Below are 13,907 nucleotides of genomic sequence, written 5' to 3'. Positions count from 1 at the left end.
TCCTTGGTCGTTTTGTACAGGGGTGCAAGAGCAAGGAGTATGGTAGAACGCATCAAGCCTAATTCGGGCAGATGGGAGGGGGGAAGCAGGGAGGGCCTGGCGCGCAGTGGAGTGCCATCATCCTGCGCCATCGACATTTATTATCGTCCTCACGTGGGCCGCAGACTCGGTAGCACGTACCAAGGCACAGAATCACCTTCACCTCTAACAGCCGGCATTTACTATACGGGATGGCTTTGCAAGGAAATAAGAATGTGTTTTCTTTCCACGTAATAGAGACCATGAGATCCGTGTTCAGGCCAGGGTTTCTTGTGAATCCAGGCATTGTAGGCAAACTTGTGGCCAGAATGATAGGTTTATATTTACTATACTTTTTCTTTTTCAAAAAAAAAAAAAAAAACCACAGAGGATTAATAAAAGAGCATGTTATTTATCTAAGTCAGCTCCTTGTATTTTTTAGAATAATTTAATTTTGATAAATCTCAAATTAAATGATATTTTCAAGTAGGCCTCTAGGTTCTGTCTGTGTCTCTCTTCATCTCTGTGTCTAAGCAAAGGCCCTGACCGAAAGAAAGGTACTCTTGTATCCAGTCCTTCTCTGGCCTCGTCTTTCTGAACGGTTAGAGAACTAGGGGCTCTAAGAGATACGCTCCAGCTCAAAACTCAGAACTGTTAGAACTAGAAAGAACCTAGAAAGAGTTTAATCCCCTCATGTTACAAAGGAGGATGCAAGCCAGTAAGAAAATTCTTTCCCCAAGTAGAGATCTTCTGACTCCTAATCAAGGTATTTTCTGTTATCCTGGGGCCTGTTCTGTGGCAACGCCAAGGTGGGGTAGCCATTTTGTTTAGTCAAATTCTCCTCCTCTGAAGGGCTGCTTAGCTGTGTCTGGAGTGAGAGGCAAATCGAAGTGGGCTTCAGCCAGAACTAGTGTCACCCGAGGGACAGCTCTCAGTGCAGTGGGGGTGGTGAGACCATAGCTTTGCTCAGATTCTGGTCTGTTGAGTCAAAGGTCCATTACAGGGCTTCCCTGGTCATCTTTGGAAGCCCCTGCAGCAGAAAGCAAGCCTACTGATACCAGCTAACTTCTGGCCCTGAGGAGGCCACCTTTTGATTATACTTCCCCCACCTCAGAATGAATAAAAACAACCTCCTCCTCACTTGGCTAAACCTTCCTCCAGCAATTCCTGGAGAAAGGAGACCTGTTTTTTTGCCACATACTAGGTAAGAGATGGCACACTACACTTTCAACGAGAACTGTTTTTAGCATGAAACGGTCTCTATCTCTAGCCTTCATTTCCAAATGTTATCCCGTTTCTTTCCGCCAAAACAAAGATCACTGTTGTTCAAGGGACTTGAGTATCTCGAAGAGTGTCTCTGTACCCCCAACAAAGCTGAGACTGATGTTGAGTCCCTTGGTTAATAAACCATTAATCCATCAGCATTTGACATGGCTGGGCACTGAAGATCACAGGAAAGATGAACCTCTCGAGAGCGATACCGGATGGCCATGGTCCAAGCTTTGCCCAGCTTACATCATACATACCGTCCTTTGTGGCCAGCCGACCATCCTTGGCCTCTCTGACGATGTTTGCGCCAGCGGTCATTATGACTTTATTACAGCCCTTTCAGCAAGTCATGAAGTTTTACAGCTAAATTACAAGTCTGTTTACAGTTAAGTGGCAGCAAGTACTTTTAAAGCAAGTACTGTAGATATTTTTATGACTGAGTTTGCACCGTCAGAAACACACAAAGTATATAGGCAGGACCCATAATGCCAGTGAGACTTTTAGGGTTCAGCTAAATAGGATAAATAAGGAGGCTTTGTATTTGTCTGACCGAGGCAACTCTGCGTCAGGCCAAGGCTTGGATTCCATTGCAAAACCATGAGGTCTTTGTATACACCAATGACGGGTTGATCCTACAGTTGGGGGGGTATAATTTGCTTGATTAACAATACTAAAATTAGGATAATTACCTTGCAATTAAAAAGATTATTTGCTATTGCATGATTCTACTTATATGAGGCATGTAGAATAGTCAAATTCAGAGACAGAAAGTAGGATGGTGGTTGCCAGAGGTTGGGGAACAGGGTGAAAGGAGAGTTATTGTTTAAGGGGTACAGAGTTTCAGTTTGGGAAGATAAAAATTCTGGAGATGGACGGTGGTGATGGTTGCACAACAACATGAAGGCACTGAACGATCCACTTAAAAATGGTTAAAATGGTAGGTTTTATGTTACGTCTATTGTGCCGCAACAAAAAATTTTTTAAAAGCTGAAGACATGTGCTATTGTCTTCAGGTAGAGGATTGGGGGTTAGGAATCCCTTTCTTTTTTTTTTTTTTTAAATGATTTTTTATTATATTATAAGTCACCGTACAGTACATCTCCGGTTTCCGATGTAAAGTTGATGATTTATTAGTTGCGTACAACACCCAGTGCGCCATGCAATACGTGCCCTCCTTACTACCCATCACCAGTCTATCCCATTCCCCCACCCCCCTCCTCTCTGAGGTCCGCAGTTTGTTTCTCATAGTCCATAGTCTCTCATGTTTCATTCCCCCTTCTGATTCCCCCCCTTTCTTTATCCCTTTCTTCCCCTACCGATCTTCCTAGTTCTTATGTTCCATAGATGAGAGAAACCATATGATAATTGTCTTTCTCTGCTTGACTTATTTCACTTAGCATTATCTCCTCCAGTGCCGTCCATGTTGCAGCGAATGTTGAGAACTCATTCTTTGAAGCACATGTTTAACTTCATCTTCTATTCTTTAGAATACAAGATGTCTAGGGTTAGTATAAGAGGATTAAAACATTTTAGCATTATCACTTCAGCCAGTGGATGATGGTATTTTTATTTTATTCATTTTTATTTTACTTTTCAGCCTTTCATCATCTTGATTACTAAACAAAGATAATAATAACCATATTTAAATTTTTTTAATTTATAAGTTTTAAAATTTATAATTAAATGTAATTAAAGTAGAGCCAGGCAATGTTAAATGATGGATAAAGATATCCTCGCTTAAAAAAAAAAGGAATAAAGGTAGAATCATTGGATTGAAGCATTTATGATTTTATCTAATATATTTTTTCAACAAGCCTAATCCAAAAAGCAAAGGTTAAAGACAAAAATATATATATTTAGAAGGACTAAATATTTTAACTATAAATATAAATAATTTAAAATATAAAGATCATGCACTATGAATTTTCTTAGAAACTAATTTGAAAAATATCAGAATATTAAAATTAAAATTTTAAGCATATGCATATTATATTATGTATTATATACAGTATATATACTGTACTCCTCTCGCAAATGTTGAAAATTAAACAGAAAGAATGGATATGGAAAAAACTGAGGACATTAAAAAGATGAGCATCTTTCTTTATGCTAACTCTCACACTGATAACTGCAGTGTATAAATCTCCAATAAACTTCAGACTCACAGATATTTCCCTCCTTGACACCTCCATTTAATGATTCATTGCCATTCTGAATGTAACATCCCCCAAACTGAACTCTTGATTTCTACCCTGCAAACCTGTTCCTCTGCCAGGCTCCAAAATCTTTTCAATGAGACACTTAAACCCATTTGCAGTAGGCCAAATAATGGCCTCCCAAAGGTGTCCACATCCTTATCCCTGGAACGTGTGACTATGTCACCTGACATGGCAGAAGGGAGCTTGCAGATATTTCCTGGGCATGTGAGAAAAGACAATATGAAGTACGGAGGGTAATAATACGTGGAGAACAGAGGGGGAAATGGACAGGATTAAATGAAAGGTGAAGAACGAGAGACAGAGACAGACAAGAAGAAAAACAAGGAGAAGGAAGTGGTTGAACATCTGGACTAGACATATAGGTATATAACCTGATGCATTCTTATTTTGCTTATGAAAGTTTGAAATGTACTTCTCTTAAAGGACTCTAAAACACGGAGTCAAGTACAAAATTGATGCTTGGATGTGAGGAGTGTAAAGTCATGCTTGGATGTGAGGAGTGTAAAGTCATAGACTGGAGATATTAATGCAAGTGACAATTACACCATGCTCAGGTAAGAACTGTTATTCTTTTTCATATAGCAGTCCAGAGTCTGATCAACAGCCATATATTTCATCTGAGGACTCGGCTGGATATTTAAATATTGTAGTTTGTTGGCTACTTTTCTGGCTTTCAGCAAGAAAGAGGTATGTTTTGGCCTAAGTTTGCTCATCTGAAAGCAAAAATGAGACTTTAAGTTTCTTAAATGGATCCTTTCTGCCCATGAATTGCCATATATGTGTATATGTATACATATATACATATGCATATATATACATATATATATAGCATTATTGAGATATAATTGACATATAACACTGTGTAAGTTTAAGATGTGCAATATGTTGATTTGATACAGACATATATTGCAAAATGTAATTACAACTTTTTTTTTTCATGTGCCTGTTGGCCATTTGTATGTCTTCTTAGGGAAAATGCCTATTTAAGTCTTTTTGCTCATTTTTAAAATCAGATTGTTTGTGTTTTTATCGTTGAGTTGTAGTTCTTTATATATTCTGGATATTAATCCATTATCAGAATGTCATTCGCAAATACTTTCTTCCATAATGTTGGTTATTTTTTCACTCTGTTGACTGTGTCCTTTGGTGTACAAGTTTTCAATTTTGATGAAGTCCAATTTATCTATTTTTTCTTTTGTGGCCTGTAATTTTGGTGTCACACCCAAGAAATTTTTGCCAACTTCCATGTTGTGAACCTTTTCCCCTGTTTTCTTTGAACAGTTTTGTATTTTTATATTTAGGTTCCTGTGTAATTTGTCCTTCATGTGACCAACAAATAGGGTATCACTTCTGGAAAGGCTTAAAAATTAATGAGACATAGTGGGCTGGATTGATGAAAGCAAACATTTTTGGAAGACTTCTATGGAATGCTTGCTACTCAACTCTCATTTTCAAGCCTTTCTATCATTTAGTTTCACTTTCAGAAGTTTCTCACGTCACGTCCACACTAAATCCAGTCAGCCAATCCATCTAAGCATTACTCTATGAAATGCTATTGTTATTCTGTGAAGACGACAAGAAAATTGATTAAATTCTCACTACCAAAATCCTCCACAGGCTTGAAGGAAAGATATGTTTGCAGAAAAAAATGAACTTTAAGGAATGCCCTCTGTATGAGAGAGTTGGAGTTGCATGGGGCCTGGCAATAAGTGGCTCTGAATGCAAAAAAAATAATAAGAAAATTTACTCCACCAGGAGGATGAAGTTTCTTGGCTCTGGTGCAAACAAAAAGCTGGCTGACCAGTACATGAGGCCAAGGCAGGGAACTTTTTGATTGGTTAGCACCTTGAGAGCATCTATGGATTATACCTTGTATGAAATACAGATATTAAGGAAAATGGCTTAATGTAACCATCTGAATCTGTGTCATTTATAGTTATCTGAATATATGTGTCATTTATGCTTCACTGAGTATATTTCTCTAGATTTCTTATTTATCTCTTTGCTTTCTTCAAAACTCAGATTCCATGAATGGAAAAACTCCTGTCTTATATTGCTCACGTATGATAACCCACAGGTATCGACTACATTAGAAACACTAGGGAAGCTTATTTTAGAGTGTAGATCCTGGTTCCTGACCTGGAATTACAGAATAGAATTTTGGGAAATAGTGTTCAAGAATCTAAGGTGATTCCGATGTTGTGTTCAGTTTGAGAACCAGGGTCCTCACTATGCCAGAACATCTATTACTCACTTGATCCGGTTAAAAATAAATCACACTGCCCGTAGGATATTAGCAGGTGCCTAGATCTGAATTTCTCCACACATCTTCCAAAAACATGCAGGTTAAAAAGGAATATAAATAACATCATTCATAGTCCACACTTAACAGTATACTGTGAGGCTGAGATTACTACAGATTTCAATTTGTGTGTAAGAGGGGAAGAAGCACCCAAACTCGAAGAGTTGGCTCTGGAGCCGATCCTGGCCTTGAGCATCAGGCAGATGCTACACAGGCAAAAAGGGGGGGGGACAGTGATGGCTAGTGTTGGTGGCTGTGTTAGTTTCCTCGGCATCTGTAACAAATTGCCACAATCTAGGTGGCTCAAAGCAACATAAATTTGTTGTCTCACAATTCTAGAGGCTAGAAGTCTAAAATCAAGGTGTCATCTGGTTTGGTTTCTTCTGGAAGCTCTGAGGGAGAATCTGTTCAATGTCTCTGTCTCCTCTTCTGGTGTTTGCCAGCAATCCTTGGCATTCCATGGCTTGTAGCTTCGCCATTTCAATCCCTGGCTCCATGGTCACATGGTTGGCCTTTTTCTCCATGTGTTCTCATGATCTGCTTCTTTCTGTGTATGTCTGTGTCTCTCTTTCTCCAAATATTCCACTCATTATAAGGACACCAGTCCATTGCATTTAGGGCCCACTCTAATCCAGCACGACCCCATCTTAACTTGATTACATCTGTAAAGACCCTATTTCTAAATATGGCCCCACTGATGGGATCTGGATGGACATGAATTTGAAGGAGACACTATTCAACCAGAGAGCAGTATTACATGGATATGGAACACCCAGAAAGGCAGGACCCACCCTGAGTGAGGAAATACTGAGACTAGGTCTGAGATCTGGTAAGTGAGACTACTGGAGATTGAAGAAATTAAGGAAGGAAGGTGATGTGAGAACTGCAGGGGGCAGACACAGCCACCTAGGAAAGCCCCACTTCCAGGGGAGATGGGCAATTTGGAAAGGGAAGGAGCCTTTGCAAGTTTAGTAGTAAAAAGGTGAAAAGTAAAGGCATTACAGAAATAAAAGCGAGCTACCAAGTCAGCAGTCATAGTAACCCCTCTTGCAACCCCCAAAATATCATCTATTGAAGAAAGTGCACCTCACACCATCACCCTAAGAGGGGCCTCTCAAACTAAGGAACCTAACAAGCCGTTCCTGTCTGCACGGGATCTGCTACTGCTGATGTAGGAAACATTTCAAAACGAATAGAAAATGACAGGCAACACCTGAACACAGTTAGTGTAAGAAGTAAACCTAAAAAGAAAGAAAACATTTCAGCTCATGAGGAATCTTTTTTTGCCCCAAAATAAAATCACAAAGCAGAAGGGAACTATAATACCCCGACCTGAATTAGACATCTGTAAATGGGCATTTGTAGATATGAAGAACTCCTTGAAACAAAAATTCAAAAACTTGGAACAAAAAGGAACAAAAATCAGGAGCATATGAAATGGAAAGAAACCAAGCTCAGGAAAGAAATTTAAGAAAAGGATAATATTGACTAAAAAAAAAAAGAAAGAAAATTTCAAGGCACCCCAGGGAGAATAGATTTGACTAAAAATATAATAAGGGGCATTAAACAGAGACAGAGGAAGGAAAAGAGCCAAGGGAATGAAAACACAGTTTTAAAAAGCAAGTAAAAAGAACCAGAGACATGTGACAAATACCGAAGACCTGTAAAGAAGAGTTAGCATTACATAGTTGAAGTCCCCAGAGGAGAAAAACAAAACAGTGAATAAGAACTAAAAAGAAAATTCTAATTCAAGGAAACTTTCCCAAAACAAAGACCTGGATCTATAGGTTAGAAGGGCCTACAATATGTCTGGGAAATTATGGAATAGTCAACTCTGAGACATATACCAATAAAACTACTACACTGTAGAGGTAAATTTAAAAGTCCTCTGGGCCTTAAAGCAATTGAAGGAATTAGGTTTTACATCAAATTTCTCAATAATAAACAAGATCATAGTGGAGAACATTTTCAAGAAATTTAAGAATGTGATCCAAGGATTATACCCAGCCAAGCTATCCTTCGCCAGCTTTGAATACGCATAACTCAGGCCCTGCTGTACTCCGAGCCCTCCCTGAGGGCTATCCAAAGAGAGAAGCTTCATCCAAATCAGAGGGGCCTGGGGAAACTTTGGCAGAAGGACTAGCAGTGAGCCTTGGATATATTTAATTGTAGATCTAAGTCTAAAATTAATGTGGAGACAAGGAAAGAAAAATAGCATAACTTTTATTATTCTGACAAAGTATAATGACACATCTAAAAAACTGGAAGGAGGAAAAGAGGAGAGAATAGAATAAGCACATGGACTGCTGCCTAAGAAATAGGTGGGAGTCAAATTTAAAAACTGCTACATAATTTAGAGTTGACAGACAAAGTAACAAAACGTTCCCAGAGACGGAGCTATTCCTTCAAGCATTAGTGGTCTCGTATAGACTCAAGATGGTTCTCTTTTTCTATCATGAAGGTGCTGGTGCCAGGAGCCATGGGCTTACCTGTTTCTTTGTTCTTATAATAGGACAGGCTTGAGTTCAGGGTAGAAAACTGGAGGAAAGGATCTATTCCTCAGGAGAAATATCGGTCCTAAGTATGAGTGTGGGGCAGGGAGTGGGGGTGGGGGTATGTGAGGGTAGACATGGTTGTGTAGACTTGTGAGGGTGGGGACTTGCTTTCTGACTCATGATCATGCGCTTTCCTGGCTCATGCACTCCTCCCGAACACACTTATGATTAACCACTGTCTCAGCTCAGAAGTGCAGTGTCCGCACCCTGACTTAGCCTACCTCCTATTGTGTTGGACGTTGCATTCCCAGACAGAAATCAGCCTCACCACAGGGGTGGTGCTTAATCTAGCTCGTACCTCCCTGGGCTCCGAATTCCTCATTCTAATTGTTAGAGTCCATGAAGAACAGGTGTAATAATACTAGCTTAACACAGCCAGCACTTATGAAGCGATCATTCTATGTCAGGCGTTACGCTCGTAAAGTGGTGCCTAAATGTAGTGAACATGTAGCTCTTATTATTTTTATATGTGTTGCCTCATCTAATGCTCACAAAAGACCCTATGAAGTAGGCGTTATTGCTTTTCCCATTTCACAGCTGCAAAAACTGAAACTGAGATGAAGTCTGTATTATATTGCCCAGTGTCACATGGCTGGTAGGTCGCAGAGAGAGCTGGAATCCAGCTTTGATTCACATCACAGCCCGGTCACTTCACCACGATGTTATTTCTGGATGGGATCTCGGACTCCGAAGTGTGTAGGGATGAGGAGAGCGTGTTGACAATGCCTGAGACCCACCACATTTTACAGCTGTAATCTAAGATAAAAGTCTGACGTCACCCTCACCCAAACTGAAATGGTAAAACAAGAAAAGTTTGTTAATTTTTTATCTTATGGGGGAGGGCCATTCTTTACTTTATAATTCCTACCTCTAGTAAATAGAGATCTAGTTTCATTATTTTATATTTTCAAAATGTTCAAAAGTAACTTCTGTTTTTTTGTATTAGATATGTATACAAATCAGTAAGGAAAAAACTCACACTAAATGTCCATGCTACCCAGAGCAATCTACACTTTCAATGCTATCCTGATCAAAATACCAATGACATTTTTCAAAGAACTGGAACAAATAGTCCTTAAATTTGTATGGAACCAGAAAAGGCCCCGAATTGCCAAGGAACTGTTGAAAAGGAAAAACAAAGCTGGGGGCATCACAATGCTGGATTTCGAGCTGTACTACAAAGCTGTGATCACAAAGACAACATGGTACTGGCACAAAAACAGACACATAGACCAATGGAACAGAATAGAGAACCCAGAAATGGACCCTCGGCTCTTTGGGCAACTAATCTTTGATAAAGCAGGAAAAAACATCCAGTGGAATAAAGACAGTCTCTTCAATAAATGGTGCTGGGAAAATTGGACAGCTACATGCAAAAGAATGAAACTTGACCACTCTCTCACACCATACACAAAGATAAACTCCAAATGGATGAAAGACCTCGATGTGAGACAGGAATCCATCAAAATCCTAGAGGAGAACATAGGCAGCAACCTCTACGACATCAGCCAAAGCAACCTTTTTCATGACACATCTCCAAAGGCAAGAGAAACAAAAGATAAAATGAACTTGTGGGACTTCATCAAGATAAAAAGCTTCTGCACAGCCAAGGAAACAGTCAAAAAAACTAAGAGGCAGCCCACGGAATGGGAGAATATATTTGCAAATGATACTACAGATAAAAGACTGGTATCCAAGATCTACAAAGAACTTCTCAAACTCAATACACGAGAAACCAATAAACAAATCATAAAATGGGCAGAAGATATGAACAGACACTTTTCCAATGATGATGTACAAATGGCTAACAGACACACTAAAAAATGTTCAAAATCATTAGCCATCAGGGAAATCCAAATCAAAACCACACTATGATACCACCTTACGCCAGTTAGAATGGCAAAAACTGACAAGGCAAGAAACAACAGTTGCTGGAGAGGATGTGGAGAAAGGGGATCCCTCCTACATTGTTGGTGGGAATGCAAGTTGGTACAGCCACTCTGGAAAACAGTGTGGAGGTCCCTTAAAAAGTTAAAAATTGAGCTACCCTATGATCCAGCCATTGCACTACTGGGTATTTACCCCAAAGATACAGACATAGTGAAGAGAAGGGCTATATGCACCCCAATGTTCATAGCAGCATTGTCCACAATATCTAAATCATTGAAGGAGTCGAGATGCCCTTCAACAGATGACTGGATTAAGAAGTTGTGGTCCAGGGGGCGCCTGGGTGGCACAGCGGTTAAGCGTCTGCCTTCGGCTCAGGGCGTGATCCCGGCATTATGGGATCGAGCCCCACATCAGGCTCCTCTGCTATGAGCCTGCTTCTTCCTCTCCCACTCCCCCTGCTTGTGTTCTCTCTCTCGCTGGCTGTCTCTATCTCTGTCGAATAAATAAATAAATCTTAAAAAAAAAAAAAAGAAGTTGTGGTCCATATATACAATGGAATATTACTCAGCTATCAGAAAGAACGAGTTCTCAACATTTGCTGCAACATGGACGGCACTGGAGGAGATAATGCTAAGTGAAATAAGTCAAGCAGAGAAAGACAATTATCATATGATTTCTCTCATCTATGGAACATAAGAACTAGGAAGATCGGTAGGGGAAGAAAGGGATAAAGAAAGGGGGGGTAATCAGAAGGGGGAATGAAGCATGAGAGACTATGGACCCTGAGAAACAAACTGAGGGCCTCAGAGGGGAGGGGGTGGGGGAATGGGATAGACCGGTGATGGGTAGTAAGGAGGGCACGTATTGCATGGTGCACTGGGTGTTGTACGCAACTAATGAATCATCGAACTTCACATCAGAAACCAGGGATGTACTGTATGGTGACTAACATAATATAATAAAAAAACATTAAAAAAAAACCTCACATTCAACCAACTAGAAAAATGGGAAAGGCATCACCACAAAAGTCACTTAACACATAAGTATCAAAGAAATACAAATTAAAGCATTAATAAAGTAGCACTTTATTCTATCAAACTGGCATCAATTCTTAGAGAAATATTGCATAATATTGGGCACAGTGTGAGGAAAGAAAGACATCATTAGAACTAACGTGGAGAGCATTTTGCCCAATAGTATCAAAATCTGCCTTCTTTTGACACAGCATTTTTTTCTTCCTCTAGAAATTCCTAATACAACATAATTTTTAAAAATATAAAAAAATATTTAGCAGTACTGCTACTTAGAACCAGAATTTTCATTGTAAAGTCTAATAAGGGGATCAGCTAAGTTAATTTTAGAAGATCCCTACAATTAAATATCAAGTAGCTGTTAAAACAAAGCGGACTATTTGTAGCTTTAGGCAGCCACAGTGAATTAAAGAAAGAAGACTTTACAACATAATAGGGATTTTTATGAGTTGTACATTTATATACATTTTTCTGTATATATGTATTTATATTTTTTAAATGAATATGGATACTGTGGTTCCATTTTTGAAGAATATGAAAGGATATCTTATACACAGAAGAAAATCTTTGGCATGGAATACTTAAGATGCCCACAGAACTATCTCTGGGTGGCCATTTTTGGTTTTCTCTTCTCTAGTCTCCTTTCTTTTGCTAAAATGAACATCTACCACAAGCACGGCAGTAACATTTTATTAAGTAAAAGAGAGTGCCGACCCAGTCATCTGCTGTGGCCGAAATACAGCCCCGACCCTTTCCAAAGTCAACATTTCCTGCGCAGGTCACCTGGGCCGGAGCGCCTCCAAGGCGGGCCGAGGTCTGGAAAGCAGTAGATCACTTGGGAACAGCCCCACAGACGCTGGTTGGGTTTCCGAGTGTGGCTTGTCCAGCATGGGCCTCTTCGACTTACTACCCCGCAGTGCGGCTGAACGTCGCCCGGGGTCACTCAGCTCCTGCTCGCGGGCCGCGGGCCAGTGCTCTCTTGCCGAGTGTTGGTTTATTTTATGACCGTCAGAGCTGGTCACCGAGGTGCGTGCTGCTGTCTTCCTTGCGACATCCCGGGGAGGAAAGCGTGAGACGGAGATCTATCCTTCAAGAGTTCTTTGCCAATGGTGGCCTTTGCTTGGCTTTCCTTTCTGTAGAACTTCATCTGGGATTCTGTTTTCTCATTCTTACCTGCTTCCAGATCTGCTTCCAGATGTTTCACGAGAGATTTCAACGAGGCCGCTTCTCTGGTTATTCTGGCACCTTCCAGGCAGGCGGGCTCCAAGGTTATGAGGTAGTTTGGACTCATCTAGTGGCTTTATCAGGAAGGTTTTCAGAAGACTAAACTAGTCTGTATGAAATTCCTACAGAGTGGCGGCTTTTAGAGCCAGCGTGTCTGAGTCTAAAAACAGCAACTTGGTTAGACAGGGGTCCACCCAGGGGCGTCTTGCAGGGATGTGCTCACGTTACCAGCTGACTCCTTGAGTCAGGGTTCGACAGGTGAACTCGCTTTTCATTTTCCTTGTTAGAAGCTGGTGACAAGAGGGAGTTGGAAAATTTCAATCCAATCCAGCTGCTCCTGCATTAAATTGAACGGGGGTAGGATTTGTTCTGTTTTGTTTTGTTTGCTTTGCTGTTTGTGTTTTTTTCATGTTTGACATGAAAAGTGCTTTTCCCAGTCCTATTGCCCTCAAGGGAAAATTCTGTGAAGAGCCCATTGAGTAGACGGAGTGTCTGAGACTTGAAGCTATCATAGGCTTAAGAAATGTGTATCAAGCTGTAGAAAGGTGATTAAGACCAAGGATGATGAATGTTAGGGCCAAATATGATAAAGACGGCAAAATGCCCAGTCTGAGAAAATTAACATTTACTGGAGAATAGCAAGAAGTATAAACCTAAGTTGGTGCTTGCTATCTGCAGGAAGTAGTTAACCTATCATGTGTTGAGTCTAAGGGACGGTGAGAAGCCCGTCTATAGATGCCTATAAGAGTATGGACCATTTTTATAAGGAGAGATAAACTTGATCTGTATTTACAGTGTGGTTGCAGTGCAAACCTAGAGGGGACATAATGACATTTAGAAGTGATGAGAAGTGCGGATGGCCCTCTGTGTGCCTAAACACCAACCGAGGGATTGACTGCCCGATCTGACCAAAGCCAGTTTGGGTGAATTTGGAAATGGCGTCAGCCTTTGCTGCATGCGGCTGCTTAGTTCACTCACCTCTCGGCCACCTAGTGAGCGGTGCTTACTATTTACCTTAATCCCATGTTGCCTTTCGTGGAGAGCAGAAAGCACACTTTCTTTGTGTCCAAATACCCAGTGCAGTCCACGGCGCACAGTAGATGCCAACCATATTTCCTAATTTGGCATTTATTTAATGATTACCTTTGACGTGTAGAAATTATGAGGCTCTAGGAAAAGTCAAAATGGCTTTACAGAGACATTTGTAGGGTTTCATTTGTTTGTTTGTGACACTGACCATGCTGACACTGGATTGTGATTTAAGGAAAGAAAGAGGAGGAGGTTCTGATAATAGACTGCTAAAAATAAGAGTAAGTCTGGGCTTTATTAATACATATCATTGTGCCCCCTCCCCTTCGCAACCTCTTCCCTGGGGCCATGGCCCGCAGGCCCAACTTTC

The 13,907-nt window shown here is 40.5% G+C and overlaps 1 protein-coding gene across 2 annotated transcripts in view; it reads left to right on the top strand.

Moving 5' to 3' along the window:
• The window catches only part of SUGCT (succinyl-CoA:glutarate-CoA transferase), a 756,457-nt gene that overhangs the window by 715,182 nt on the left and 27,368 nt on the right, over positions 1-13,907 (top strand). For both annotated transcript variants that reach the window (XR_006409930.3, XR_008956284.1), the window contains one exon: positions 3,930-4,060. The gene's annotated coding sequence lies outside the window, so the exon portion shown is untranslated. The remainder of the gene's footprint in view (positions 1-3,929; positions 4,061-13,907) is intronic.

This window comes from Ursus arctos, unplaced genomic scaffold (assembly GCF_023065955.2).
Source record: "Ursus arctos isolate Adak ecotype North America unplaced genomic scaffold, UrsArc2.0 scaffold_3, whole genome shotgun sequence".
Classification (NCBI taxonomy): Eukaryota; Metazoa; Chordata; class Mammalia; order Carnivora; family Ursidae; genus Ursus; species Ursus arctos.
This window is presented reverse-complemented; position numbering and strand designations above follow the sequence as displayed.